General features: G+C 35.3%; 1 pseudogene; it reads right to left on the bottom strand.

The window, feature by feature from the left end:
* Positions 1 to 10387: 10387 nt before the first annotated feature.
* LOC106009042 (olfactory receptor 5T2-like) lies at positions 10388 to 11846 on the bottom strand (annotated as a pseudogene).
* Between the last annotated feature and the right edge of the window lie 3097 nt (positions 11847 to 14943).

The raw sequence follows: 14943 nt of genomic DNA on the forward strand, positions 1-14943 counted from the left end.
GCATACAACCATATAGGTTGGAAGTTATTTTCTTTTAGGGCTTGAAATAGTTCACTCCAGGCTCTCCTTCGCTTGAGGTTTTGTGTTGAGAAGTCCACTTCACAGCATATGGGCATTCCTTAGTATGTGATCTGTTTCTTTTTTCTAAGTGCTTGTAGGATTTTGTTTTTCTGTTGGGTTTCTGGGATCTTGACTATTATATGTCTAGGTATAGATTTTTTTATCATGGCCAGTTGGAGTTCTATATGCTGCATTTAAGTGTATGTCAAATTATCTACCTCTGTCTGGGAAATTTTCCATTACTTCTGTGAACAGTTTTTTATGTCATTTATACTTTCTCCTGCTCTTTCATGGACTCCCATCAGTTTTATATTATTCTTCTTTGCATCATTTAGAAGCTGCTTGATAGATTTCTCATGGTCCTTTACTATTTTTAAGAAATCTCTGTTTTCATGGTCACTCACTGCATTCCTGTCTTCTATATCTGATATTCTATCTTCACATATGCTCAATCTGCTGTGACTACTTTCAAAGGAGTTTTTAATCTTCTATGTATCTGTTTGAATCTGTTTCATGGATTACATTTCTTTCCTATCTTGGGTGTTCATGGTTTCCATTTCTTTCCTATGCTGGGCATTCATGGCTTCCAGCATGGTCCTGAGCTTGTGTAATTTTTTTGAGCTCTTTCTGTTCTAGAATCTCTAATCATGTCTTTCATTCTGCTCACCATCTCTGTAGTTATCTGGGAAATTATTTCTGCTTTGAATTTTTCTAGAGCCTCATTCATCTGTTTTGTTACTTCCTGTGGTATCAGGTCAGAGTGTCCAGGTGGTTGATTATCATATTTTTCCACCTCGTTTCCCCCAGAATTTGCCTTTTGTGAGCTGGAAGTCTGGTTTTGCATCTTGCTAAGGTGCCTTCTCATTTTTAATTTTGTTATTGGTGCTGTTTTTTGCTTTAATTCCTGGGTTGATAATTCAATATTTCTTATTGCAAGTATCTTTATTACTTGTTTTTAAAGCCTTATGGAGTGATTACTTCTCAGAGATATCATCCAGGTATAGCTGGACTTTTTAGTCTTTCAGCCTCTAATGACTCTTAGGCAATCTTGTTTTCAGTATATCAGGGAGGACAACTGATTAGATCAATCATGACACCTTAGCCCATTTGACACTATCAGCATCAACATTAGCATCAAACACAGCTTAGAAAATGACAATTTGTGGTAGCAGTTAATCTATCACCTTTAACCTCATGAGCTAGATCAAAATTTAGGGCCAGCCCAAAATATGTTTGTAGTGAATAAACCCTTCCATATGGCAAATTTACCCTTCAGGATAAGGATTTAGAATGGATTTGGGAGGGAGGGATAGAGAAAAGTAAAGGGAAAGGTTAGAGGTGAGGCTCGAGGACATGGGAAGTTCATGCAAATTGTGGGAATCTGTTTAAGACAGGTGGAAAAAACAGAGTGCAATAACAGGGACAAGTACAGAACAAACTGATAACAATAGGGAAGTTGCAAATTTTATTCGCCTTGCTGTAATAGTGACAGTCCAGAGGACAAAGACAGAGAAATAATTCAAAATGGGACGTGAACAGGAACAAAGAGGGAGAGAAATATAGAGTCCAAAAGGAGAGAGAAAGGAAAAGAAAAGAAATACATATATATATATATATATATATATATATATATATATATATATATATATATATGGTCTCCCTTAGGATATGTCTCTGCTCTCCTGGTAGACAATATGGTCAGTGGTGTGTAGGTCTAAATCAATTAGTCTCAGCAAGTCCACTGTAGTCTACTGAGATTCAAGCTGATTTCTGGCTTCCAGGCCCAATTTTAGGTCCCTGACCTTCTGCAGGATTAAGCTCTGCAAGGTTCTACTGCAGGTTCCAGCTGTCCTCCCCACTAAGTGAATCCAGGTTTCTATGGGAGGTGCTGATCCTACCAACTTACCAACCACAATGGTCCAATGTGCCTTTATTGCAGAGATTTTCATCACTTTCCCAGTGGGCTTTCATTTTCATTGAGGAGCCTCAGAGAGACCCTCTCTGTTATTCACTTGTGCTCTATGTTCTGGGTCTCATAACCATGGACTTTATGGACCCCCACCCCTCTGGTCTCTGAACTCAGATACTGCACAGCCTGCCCTGTGTGGTCTAGCAGGGCTGCAAATGGTTTCTGTGTGATGGTTCCATATCATGGGTTTATGTTGAATACAATTCTTACTCTTTTCATTTTTTCACAAATACTCTTTAATTTTTAAATTTATAACTGTTTGTGTTATATTTTATTATTTAATTCTCTCAACTTGACTAGAGAGAACCTAACAAAACAAGGTAACAACAAAAGTGGTGGTATTAATTCTTACAATATTACACACACACACACACTCACACACACACATGGTATTTCTGCCTTCTTGTGGGAGCATCTGTATCTAAGACCAATATTTCAGGTGGAATTCCACTTTTGGACAAGGTGTAATAGAAGGAGCAAATGGAAATCATGTTGTCTTTCCCTGTGTCTCCTTCTCAGCCCCTATCCAGGTGGGAGAGGCCATTTCAGGCAGTCTGGAGCTGACCTCTGCCCTTCATGGTGACCTCTGTCCCCTGCCAAGTTCCCCTTGGGAAGCCTGGACCACAGCTGCTTTCACCCTCTCTGCTCTTGGGAGTGAGAGTGAGGGGAAAACATGGTGTCTGCATAATCTGTGTGCAGGTTACGACCATGGCCCCAGTGCCTCAAACCCCAGGACTGGCTCCCAGGTTCTTGGATGCTTAGTGTCTATGCACTGCCTTGGTTACTCCAAAAGCCACCAATAGATCAGTCACCCACTAGGTCATATTGCTTTCCTCCTTATGTAATGATGAATGTGACTTAGCTCTAATTTAATTAAAATTAAAGAATTTCTTTAACTTAAATGTTGTCTACAAAGTCATACATTCTAGCACCAAATCTGATACAACAAAAACTGACACAATATATTCTAAATCATAAAAATGCACATAAATGAAAATAAGGTGAAACTATACCTTTTAAAAATAACTGGAGAGGAGAAATAGCCCGTGAATATGTGAAATTACTAAAGTATTTATGTAATAAGAGCCCAAACAATATATTGAACTAAAATATTTACTAAATTCTTAAATATAACAAAATCAGGAATAAGTAGATATAGATTTCTTAAAATATAAATATAAAAGGAAAAGAATTAATGATTTTAACCAATATTGTTATAAGTAAAGTCATAATTTTGCCATTGATTTGAAAATTTGAGTAATATAGTGTATATTTAAATATTTGGGTAAATTCATTAACAGTTACAAATTATTAATAATCTGATAAAACTTAATCATTAAAGCAGAGATGTTGCACTTTATACATCTAAAGTATTGAGATATGTTTACAAAAATAACAAATTTCAAACAATAATTTTTATAATAACAAGTTTAGAGTAGAATAATCAGTATACTAATTGTTACTCAAGATTAAATAAAATAGCTTACTTGCAAAATGGAGCTATGTATTATAAAATAACGTTAAAATAGCACAGGGAAAGTTTAAATGACAATTACAAATGTTGAGATAGTTTTAGCAATATGGATATTTTTATATCTCTTCTTGATCTAAGCATATAGAGTTTCACATATTCTAAATTCATTGTAAAATGTTTCCATTACAACAGCTTTATTTAAAAAGCAAAATAAGTGAGGCAAAAAAGAAAATCATGAATTTATTTTTAAGAACACTACACACCTGGAGACATGAGGAGAAAGGCAAATAAGCTGGCAGCTGAAACCCCTTTTCATGTCACAGAAAGGTTTGGTCTCCACATGGCTCACAGGAACACACCTAACAGCCACTATTGCTCACTGATTAAATTCACACCATTTCAGGTTCCAGCACTACACAATGAGAGTGGTAATTGTGCTCATATACTTAGTACATGTTAATCTGACAGGTCTTAAACAACAGAGATTATTAGACATTAAAATTTAAAATAAGTGAAGAAAACCAGCAAAGATAGTACAAGAAATGACAGGAATTACACTAAACATAAAGACATTACATTCATAAGCCATGATCTAGAAAATATGCCAAAAACTGTGAATGATGGATATAGTATTTCTCTTTTCTTAAATAATTATTTTCCAAACTGCCTTGAACTTATATCATTTTCCTATAACTTAACTTAAATTTGATATATTACCTTACTTATAATTCAAAATCAAGAATTACAGCCTTATTTTTCTTGCTGTTTGTTTTTCAATTATATTGAATTATAAAGATTTGTAAAACTGTTGACCATATTCACCAGTATTGATTGCTATTGTCTGAAAAGTTTTACATCCATCCTCTGGTTCGAAGGACATGGAATTACTGCATCCCCTGTGCAGGTGGGAATACTGGACCTTTGCAGTACAGTGAATTCATGGAGGTTGAAATGTACCAGATCTATGATCTAAATACTGTAATCTTGACTTGAAAGCCAGTGCTCTAAATCTTTATAAACAGAATGATTTCTGGAACATGTAATTGTTTTTCATTCTAAAACTCTCTACCATTGGACTACCCACAGATACTATATAACATAGCTTTAAAATTACAATATTTTCTTGTTTTGCATAATAATTGCCTTTAAATCACAGGTTTATTACATGATAGATTTAACACTTAGATGAAAATTGCAAGATGAATTTTAAAAACTTATCATTTGAAATGGCTATGCTTAATCAAGGGTAAGTGGAGAGGAAAAAATATTAGCCATTTACAGAAAAGACCAAATAATTTCCCAGAGAAAAAGGAAAAAAAAGACAAATGGACAAGTGTAAATCCTTAGTGCCACTGTTATTATCATTTCCTGCAACCAACCCTCTCTCTTCTGAAGGACTCTAACAGCATCATTTTTCACCTCCTTATTTCTTAACTGTAGATGAGGGGGTTCAGCATGGGGATTACATAAAACACAGAAGGCACCTGATCCTTTCCCAAGGAGTAGGACATCTTCAGTTTTAGATAAGTAAAGATCATAGTGCCATAGAAGATAGTGACTCCCAGGAGATGGGAAGCACAGGTGGAGAAGGCTTTCTTCTTTCCAACAGTTGAATTAATTTTCAGGATGGTGGAGAGGATGGACAGAAAGAATCCAGATATGATAATGAGGGACAGCACTAAATTGGATCCACCACAAATATATATAATGAGTTCAACCTGAAATGTGTCATTGCAGGCAGGGCTAAAATTGGAGATATGTCACAGAAAAAGTGCTGGATGACATTAGACTTGCAGAAATGCAGTTTGCTCATGAAAACCACATTGACAGTGGAATCCACAAAGCCAATCTCATAGGAAACAGCAAGCAGGGCATGGCACAATCTTGTGGACATAATGAGCAGATAGTGCAGGGGGCTGCAGATAGCTACATAGTGATCATAGGCCATGGAGGAGAGAATAAAACATTTGGCAGCAACAAAGATAACATAAAGGTACATGTGGGTGAAGCAGCCCAGGAAAGAGATGCTCTTGTTGGAAGTCAGTAAGATCTGTAAGGTTTTAGGAGTGATGACACGTGAATAGCTGAGGTCAATAAGTGACAGATGAGTGAGAAAAAAGTACATGGGGGACTGAGAATGGGGATCCAGATGAATGATCAATATCATCCCCACATTCCCCAGCACCATGATCAGGTAACTCAGAAGAAACAGCAAGGAAAGGACCAGCTGTGACTCTGCAGAGTCTGTCAGCCCTATGAGAATGAAGCCAGGCACACTGGTGGAGTTCCTTCTACCCATGGTGCTCTGCTGCACTAATGGTTGAATAATTAATGTTGATACTTAGCTTAATTGACTGCAAAAATATTTTTATTTTTATGAGTGGCATTTTTATAATTAGTGTTGTTTCCATTCAAGGATAAAAATATATAGAATATGAGCAAATATATTTAGTTGTTAATATACGTATGGGAATATATTGACATTTGATTCTATTCAAAGGTTACATCTTGTGTTCAGAATGAACCCAATACTATCCTTGGTTAACATATTTAATTCACATGAAAATATTTTACCAGTGTCTCTTTCCCACATATTTTAGTGCAGAAAAGGGACACAAAATGTTGCTGATGGAGAATCAGAGAAATTACAGGTTGACACTGTGATTGTACCAGGATATTTTCACCCCAGAGAACGTGATTATAATATTGTGTTTCTGATATAAATAGTTTTAGTGAATACATAACTATTCTGAAATCAATCTTATGTATTATTTCCTGTGTTTTAATTCCCAATGCTTTTCCATACTAATCAAAATAATTCTAGTCTTGTGATTTCTGTGAGGCACATTAAGATTGTGGGGCACATAGAATGCCAAATTCCTGAAGATGTGGGAACTGAGAGAGTAAAATACTTCTTTACTCATTAGGATTTTAAAGATTGGCTACTTTTGCCACATCCACCAGCCAAAAGCAGGAAAAGTCACCCCTTCCTGTCCTCCCTTCAGTAATTGGTCTGAAAAGTAGTGATCTGACAGAAAAATATTTTGTCCCTTTGAAATGAAGATTCAGATACCACCCCAGGAGTTCAAGGTCTGGTTTACTTTGAACAAGGGAGGAAGGGAGTGACCTTGGAGTGACCTTGACATAAAAGCCTTTGCAAGTTAAAACTCAGAGATAGAACTCTGAGGTCATATGAGACTCCTCTGTCTCCTTTGAATTAGCAAGGAATAAACTCTTTTCTTTCCACCAATTAAATTTTCTCCATCTATTTTGGAGGGAGTAAAGACAATAATAACCTTCATTTCTGATAATGATATATTTTCTTAACCTCTATTGAAAATCAATTTTCTTGCATAAATTACATTTTCAGAAAATGTACATTGCTTGCATACTTTGTTTCCACCAATTCGATATTACTGCTTTGCAAATCATAACAATGTTCATGGTAAGGTTTAAACAATACGTGTATGCATGCATATTAGTCTGATAAAATTCCCATTTTATTTTACCTGGTATAATTCCCTTCAATTTTAAGAATGATACTTTGCTGTGAGACAAAGGCTGAAAAATTCTTCAATAATATCAGCTTGGAAATTTATGAAATTTAGATTTCAGGAGTTGAAAATTTCATTGGTATAAAATTTATATATCTGATGTAATTTAACTTTATGTTCCTGTGTATTCCTTTTTAATTCTGAGGTTAATTATATCAATACAAATTTTTTTCATATGGTAATGAACTGCAAAACTTATCAGGGAGTTTTTTCTGCAGAGAATCAAAGGGAGAAACTGTAAAATAACCAGAGCAATTCGTGGCTTCCCTCTAAGGCTGGTAATTGCAAGGATCCTTGTATAATGGACATGCAGAATATTGCAGCATTTGATCACTGTGTTAGTTACTTTTCTCTCATTGCTGTGACAGAATACCAGACACTCAAAGTTCAAAGAGAAGGGGTTTATTTGGCTTACAGTTCATAGACTTTTCAGTCCATAATCAGCCAACTCCAAGGCAGGAATGAAAAACAGGTATGGCAGAGGAGAAACAACATGGTACACACAAGGCAACAAAGGTAAAAAGAGGGAATTACTGTTGTCTCTCTGCCCCTTTTATCTTATTCAGCCTACTTAGGCTGGGTAGCACTCCCACAGTTAATCCTTCCACTCAGACTTCAGAAGAAGGCCCAGGAGGCCAGACAGTGTGACCCTGATAGGGCAATGTGTGAAGCTGTGAGAGTGAAGCCAAAGGTGCACTGGAGACCCCAGAAGTTTGGAGAAGCCAGGACCATGGATCACCTGAGGAAACCTGCAAGGAGGAACCAGAGCCAGCCCAAGAGAGAAGCCATAGGAGCTACAACCACCAGAAATGCCACAGGGGTGGAGCCACCTAAGTACTTTGCAGTTCACAGCTTGCCACAGATTGCTGGGGATGCTGGAAATGGAACTCTGAGATTTAATGTTTGCCCTACTGGATTTGGGGCTTACTTTGGTCCTTTTCCATTGTATCCTCCTGTTTTTACCTTTTGGAATGGAAATGTCTATCTTGTGCTATTGAATGTTGGAAGAGTTTGGGTTTCTTTTCATTTGCACAGGGTTTGCACATTTGAACCTGGTTTTCTGGGGCTTATTTCTCAAAGCAAATTCCTTCACCTTTATAAATCTGAGTCTGCAAAGTGTGGAGTCCTACTGCTTCCTGTGATGCTCTGAAACCACCCTTTCTATTTTCCTGTTCCTTCTCAGTAATCAAGATCTGCTGTGCCCTATCTTCACTGCCCACAGCTTTACTGGATCTCCCTTTCTGGCCCAACTTAAAATGTTTTAAATTATTCTGCTGGTCTCTTTTCACTTTATTCTCCACATAGATCTGGCTAAAAGCCCCCAACAGTAGCCATGCCACTGCCTCAATATTCAACTGGCTTAAAATTTCTTTTGCAAGATTAATTAGTTCACCAAACTTAATCTCAGTCTCAGGCAAAGTCTCTGGACATGAACAAAATGCAGACAAATTTTCTTTCAAGTTATGACATACATCATCTGGAGTTGAAAGCCAATACAGTCCTACTTTCTAGCAGAAACCTTCCCAGCCTGGTCTTTATAAGCTTTCTGGGCTTCTGATCTCTGACCAGAATCTCCCACACAGAACAGCTTAAGGCATTGTAGCTCTACTTCTTCAAAACTGGTAGCTCTGAATCTTCTAGCAATCTATGAACATGAGCAAAATTCAGGCAAACTTTCTGTCAAGTAAGAACAAACATCTTCTGGAGTCCACCAGCCAATGCAGTCCTTCCCAGCAGAAACCTCCTGAGCCTGGTCTCTACCAGCCTTCTGGTCTTCTGAACTCTGACCAGAATCTCCCATACAAAACAGTCTAAGGCACTCCAGTGCTGATTCTGTAGCCAACATCTCCAGATCTTTCCTAACTCTTCCCTTTTCCACCAGCCAGTTTCAAAGGCTTTTGAACCACATGGCCAGGTAATGTCAGAGCAATGACCCCACTTCCCTGGTATCAAATTTCTGTGTAAATTAGTTTTCTCTCATTGCTGAGACAAAATACCAGACACAAAATTTAAAGGGGAAGGGGTTTATTTGGCTTACAGTTCATCGAGGTTTCAGTCCATAATCAGCCAACTCCAAGGAAGGGATGAAAAACAAGCATGGCAGAGCAGAAACAACATGGTACACACAAGGCAGCAAAGGTAACAAGAGGGAATTACTGGTGTCTTGCTGCCCCTTTTATCTTATTCAGCCTACTTATGGTGGGTAGCACTCACACCCTTAATCCTAGTGCCCATGAGCCTAGCATTGCATCATAAATCAATTCCAGCTTCACACTCTAGATCAATCCTATGACCACATGAGGCTTTGGGGAAACATCTAAACCCAAACCATAGCAGTCACCCTCAGGGAGCCACTTCCAAGGAAGACTGCTTGGCTCAATTCCAAGGAGAAAAGTTTGAGGATTAAATGGACAGAAATTTTTTGTTTGTTTTCTCCTAGAAGCTCCAGGTTAAAGAACATACTCATCTTCTCCTGTGATACTTTAAGTTGTTGTCAAACTCCATTTGCTAACTTCTCACTTTGACAAAGAGTTGCATAAACTTTCAGAGAATAATATTTACATTGAAAAGATGACTCCAGAAGTTTTGACTAGGATGCGGGAGAAAAAATTTTCCCGAGGCTTGCTCATTTTATGACTGACACACTCAAACAATAAAATTTTGAGTGGAACAATAAAATTTTCATTAGGGACATTTTATTCTTACAAGTACAATTTGGCCATAGTAATAACACACTCAGAAAAAATTATGAAACAAAAAATTCAAAGGAAATAAACTAACTCAAGACTTTTCAACATTTTGTTTACACAAGAGCAATTTTTCTAATGATGCATACTTTCTCTTCCAAGTTTTGTGAATGTATACTCATAGCTAGATTTAAATTATGGCTATTGTTAACCTCTTCCCTCTATCTCTCTCCCTCTTTCTCTCTTTCCCTACATACCTTCTCTCTCCTGGATTATTCTGACTACAATTTTTTGTTAATATTTGGCTAACTCAATAATTGAATCAATTTTTATTTTAAATTATGTATTCATGGAAATTATGAAGTAAATTTGGATATTTTGATGCATAAATATGAGATGTGATTGACTCATATATTAATATATTCATCAACCTACACTTTTATCATATCTTTGTGTTAAATACATTGTTACTCTTTTCATTTTTTCACAAATACTATTTAATTTTTTAAATTATACCCTTTAAATGCTATATTTTATTATTTTACTTCCCCAACTTGAGTAGATGGAATTCATTTTTCTCTTTAGTATCTAGCAATAATAACTTCTCATCTTATTTTTTTATCAGTTTAATACTATTGAAAATCTACTAGGGAAAACTGTTGTCTACCTCGACTATACCTCAGCATGTCAGTGTATTAATGTAAGTGGTAATCAGATAAAAATTAAGACCTTACTTTAATATGCCTGATGTTCTTACAGAAAAGACATATTAGGATGCAGACACATCTGGTAGAAAGGTCATATGAAGACAGAGGGTAAAGCTGGACACCCAAAAACCACAAGGACAAGCCTCAGAAGAAAGCAACCTGCCAACACCTTGGTTTTGGACTTCTAGTATCCAAAACTGAGAAAATATATCTGTGCTGTTAAAACAATTCCATCTTTGACATTTTCTTATTGCAATCCCAGCACAGTAATGGAACCAGTATTATCACACGTGGACATATGCAATAATATATGTATTTGTGTAGGAACTCAAAAAGAAATATACTCATGTGTGGAAAACTGCAGAGTTAGACTAAGATCTTTACTTAACTTTCAATAAGAATACCAACACTGCTTACCTAAAACAAGATAATTCAGTTCAAATTTTGCTGAGAAAAATTCACTTTATCCCTACACACACATTTTCTGAACAGTCTTTTTATTGCTACTTTGACATCTTCGTTCCTCAAACTGTAGATGACAGGATTCAGCATGGGAATGACAATGGAGTAACATATGGACCGTATCATGTCATGCTCCAAGGCATAGCTGGAACTCGGTCTCATGTACATAAAGAGGATTGTCCCATGATAAAGGGACACTCTGGTTAGGCGAGTGCCACAGGTAGAGAATACTTTCCTTCTCCCTTCAGCAGAAGGCATTTTCAGAATGGCCAACAAGATGAAGCCATAGGAGATGAGGATGATCAGGATGGTGACCACCTCAATGGAGCTCACAAAGAGAAAGAGTAGAAGCTCATTGGTATGAGTTTCAGAACAAGAGATAGCAAGTAGAGGAGGGATGTCACAAAAGATATGTCTAATTTCATTGGACCCAGAGAAGGATAGACTGAAAGTGGCCACTGTATGTACTGTAGAATGCAAAGGTCCCCCAACACAGGAAGTGGCAATGAGCAACACATAGACCCTGGGCGTCATGCTCACAGAGTACAGCAGTGGGTTGTAGATGGCTATCTAGCAGTCGTAAGCCATTGCTGCCAAGAGCACTCTGTGGTCCAAAAAGTAACAGCAAGAAACATCTGCGCTGCACATTCAAGAAATAAAATGACTTTTTCTTTTGACATAAAGTCTCCTAACATTTTTGGAGTAATAACAGTAGAAAAACAGGCATCCACATATGATGAAACACTCAAAAAATAGTACATTGGGTTGTGCAGCTGGGAATCCTCAATGACCAGTAGAATCAGCCCTATGTTTGCCATAAGATTAAAAAGGTAACTAGCAAGAAACAAACAGGAAAAAGAGAATGGTCTTCAGCTGAATGTTGTCTGTGAAGCCCTTGAGAATGAATGCTGTAACTTCAGTGATATTGTTCATATTGAAATGCATAGGAAATACTTGAAGACATTCAGAGGGTTACAGTCCATATTACTACGAAAGCACTGAAAAGTTCTGTATGTCCAGGAACCATGCACTCCATGTATTTATTTTGTATCAATATATAATGTCTAAACAGTAGAGTAGGAAATAATGACAAGACAGTCAGTCAATGTTTAATTTCTCCAATGCAGATACAAATGGGAGATGTTAGTGTTCACTCACAGTCTAAATCTGTAGCATTTCTAATATCTCAGGGCAACTGGGTAAGCTATCCCTGTATTCTTTAGCTGGTACTATATCACCGTGTACTAAAATACATAGTCAGCAAGTTACACAACCATTCTTCTGGCAGGAAAACCTATCAGATAATGTCAGGACACACATCATAGGGAAAGACTGTCAGAATCCTAGATTTTTTGGCAATTTTGTAAAAATAATTTGTTACAATATATAGTCCTAGAGAATGAGACCATTAATTTAAACATCAGTGTAAATACTGAAGGACAAAAATATTTGTAAAATCTACTTTAAATATATAATATGCCACATTAGGTTGAATCTGCACAGCAACTGCTTCCTGTATTATAATATTTTATAAGGTTTTTTTTCTAAATTTTTCTATCTCCATTGGGTCCTACTGGGGATGTCTAAATAGAATTTATGACTATGCCAGGGACAAGGTGGGCCATTAAATTAATATGACAATGCATGTTTATTCAATTTTCTTTCTTAAATACATGGAATTCCATTACTTTTTAAAACTAAATTGCTTTTCATTTTTAGTTTTTTCTGAAAATTTAAATTCGTGGCATTCTCTATGTTTTTGCACTTTCATATCCAGTGAAATTCAGTAAAATTATTGTGAAAAAATATAACGAATGTTATTTTTAAAAGTTGTTGTATTTAGTTAATATTTATGGAATCTGTGAAATAACAGCAAGTTAACTGTTCATGAAGTTACAACTAAATATGTCACAAATACCAGTAACTATAATGCTCAATATTTTTTAGAACAAGATTCATAACAAAAATTAAAAGCAAAAAAGGACTAAAAGAAATATGCAAAAATAGAAATCTCTCATCACTACCCTGCCAGTTAAATAAACTGTTAGTTGCTATGTGTGAATTCATAGTTTCTATTATTTGTTCGTAATACAGAATCACTTAGGGAATAGATTTTATTTAAGTTATGTAAGTCTACTTTTTACATACCATAACCCATAAAATATTTGGGTAAGCTTTGGGGGTGCTTAATCAGAGACAAATTATAATTGGTAAACTGCTTAGATTCGTCAATTTAAGTTAGGCTCTGTTTTCAACAGACTGACATAATTTCCATCAGTAAAAGAGTTATTTGTGTTAGAAACAGTGATAGACTGGGAAGAAAGATGCAAAGCAACCATCATCTGATACAGGTCATTGGGATTATGTAGGAGAATTGTCAAGATCAGGATAAAATATTTTTATAATTATTGAAAATAATAAAAGAAAACAAGTAACAAAAAAAACTGTTCTCAACTGAGATTCTTTCCTGTTTTTTCTCATCTTTTTGCCTCCCTCCTGTCATTTCCTTTATTTTTGTGTTTTTTCCATATTTACATTAATTATTTATTATTTTTAATTGTGGTTTCTGAAAAATAAATCTCCTCTATTTGCAACATAACAATAATTTTGGAGCATATTGTATAATAAAAGGATATTTTTAAATGAGATTAACAAACTTAATAGCTCCTCAACACTAACAATAAAGAGCACCCCTGATTTTAACACATTTGTACCCCAATATCTCTGTTTCCTCCCATCCAGAGAGCTCTCCTCTCCATTATTCATACAGTTTCTACCTTCTAATGTCAAAACTGTCTTGGCTGCTGATATTTTTAATCGTAAGAATCCAAACCATGCAAATGAAGACTACATATAGGAGTCATGATGGTAGAAATCCTTAAATACAAATCAAAATCATTAATAAATTTCATGATGGATAATCTTAAAAGTCTGTAAGATGAAATCATCACAAATAAAGTAGAAGAAACATAAATCATAGGAGAAAATAGATGCACTTATGCATTACTTAAATGATAGACTAAAGCTTTGTAGAAAAATGGAGAAATAGTGCAGGAAAACTCATATGGCTTATACAAATATTTTCACAATAATTTGAAAAATGTAAATATAAAATTTTATACAACTCTCAGTCTACAAAAAATTTAAAACAGTTCAAAATTATGTAAATACTAAATGATACCGAAATGATGAAGCAAAACTAGCATGTTTACTTTGTTGGTGGGATTGTTAACAATATAGCCTCTTTGAAAATCAATTTTCAAATGACTAATAAGTTTATATCTACAAAATTAGCACACAACATAAAACCAGATGAATTAATATGAGTCAAAACCATACAATTGAGTGAGAAATAAAATCAAAGTGGCTGAACAAGGCAGTACTGTGTAATAATGATTAAAAATATCAACAAAATTACAGCAGATTTTGTTATGATGAATTAAATATATACTTAAATGACAACTTGAATGTGGATTAAAAATTGTTGTTATGCTTACCTCCAGCAAAGAAGATAACTAATAGAATCAGGACCATGTTTAATATAAAGAGGAAGGGATATACAATCAGGTTCTACTTCATAAACTATGAAATTCTACGGAAAAAATAAATCAAAGATTGAATAATGTCAGCATAGTCAATTTTAATCCTATTTTATATTATTCTCAGAAATATATACTTCCATTTATAAAATGCAGAATTGTATTGTTAACATTTATCAGTTCCCTTACAGTTAATAGAATCTACTTAGTTGATTGTATTTTTAACAATATGTGTAATTGGCAAATACAACTAACATAGTTACACCAAAATTAGAAACTTTTACAAAATTATAAATATATTCAAATTAAAAGACATTTTATTAGACATAATAGACATTATTAAATAGCATACCTATTAACTGTGGAGGCAGGCACTTCACTGAAAGAAACTTGAAAATTTTTACCAGTGAAGTCCTATTTAAAGTCATTTCTATTCAAATAATTTGAGTTACAATTCACATGCCATAAAATTAAACCATTTAAAAGGAACA

Source organism: Heterocephalus glaber, unplaced genomic scaffold (assembly GCF_053883595.1).
Source record: "Heterocephalus glaber isolate CG9 unplaced genomic scaffold, H.glaber_assembly_v1.0 deba00001673, whole genome shotgun sequence".
In the NCBI taxonomy this organism is placed as follows: Eukaryota; Metazoa; Chordata; class Mammalia; order Rodentia; family Bathyergidae; genus Heterocephalus; species Heterocephalus glaber.